A 1,116-nucleotide genomic window follows, 5' to 3' on the forward strand; every position below is an offset into this window, starting at 1 on the left:
TTTAGTGGAATGAGGTTTGGGAAATGACACATTTGATGTGTTGTGAAATGATAATGATTAGGGTAAACGTCGGGCATAATTACAAAAAATGACTAAAAGAAAAACAATGATAAAGAAATAGTAAACTAAACTATAGTAATAATGAAAAGATATAAGCCAAAAACTATAGTATGTGAAAAAGGGCAACAAACATCGAAAAAAACAGAAAATTGAGAACTGCAAAAATTAAGTTCTCAAAAGGGTTTTTTAAAAATATCTAATATACAATATATATTTAAAAATTTTGATGAAAAGCCCCAGCAGTGTTCAAAAGGGTTTTTAAAAATTTTATTACTCTTCAAATTGCCTCTAAACTTATTAGTATCATCAGTTCTATCATCATTCTATCTCACCATTATCTTCATGATTCTGTTTGTGCTGGTATCATCAAATTTTACTATCATTTTCATGTTATTATTTTCTCAGATGCTATTACTACATCTGCCATGACTTTGTTTTTTCTATATCATTATACTATTTTCATCACTATTTTATTGTTATCTTCCCCTGACTATTTCATTCTATTAAAGAAAATGTAATTGATTACTCTCCTTGCTAATTAGAAATACTGTTTATTTCAAACAGTAAATGAACAAGGCAAAAAAACACCACAGATCAAACCCCCTTGCACTGACTGACCCAATAAAGGTCGTACCGAGTCTATAAAAAACGTGAGCATTCGATTTCAAATACCTTTCCCCCATGTGCTTAAAAAAAAATAAATCAAGGACAACGATACCAAAAATACCATTACAAATATACTATTTGGAAAGGTGCTTGCGTTTTTAACCCACGTTGTCTGGGAAATTGCACACACTCATCATGTCTGTCGAAGACCTTGCTCCTGGTGGGTGCATAGTGTACTGTGGTTAGTACAGGCCTTTTCGCTCGCGAGTCTGGTTTCGAAATTTTTTTCGAACGGTTTTTAATTGACACTTTTTTAGTTGCGCTTGATTTTTTTTACTGTAATAATCGTGATGGGCAAAAGTTTTTCCCCCTTTCAAAAGAATGGTTATTATTCTGAAACGCATGCGGGGCCCAGTGCCCCCCCGTTCTTCGGGCCCGGGGGAGGCTGCT

This window comes from Penaeus monodon, chromosome 24 (genome assembly GCF_015228065.2).
Source record: "Penaeus monodon isolate SGIC_2016 chromosome 24, NSTDA_Pmon_1, whole genome shotgun sequence".
Lineage (NCBI taxonomy): Eukaryota > Metazoa > Arthropoda > Malacostraca > Decapoda > Penaeidae > Penaeus > Penaeus monodon.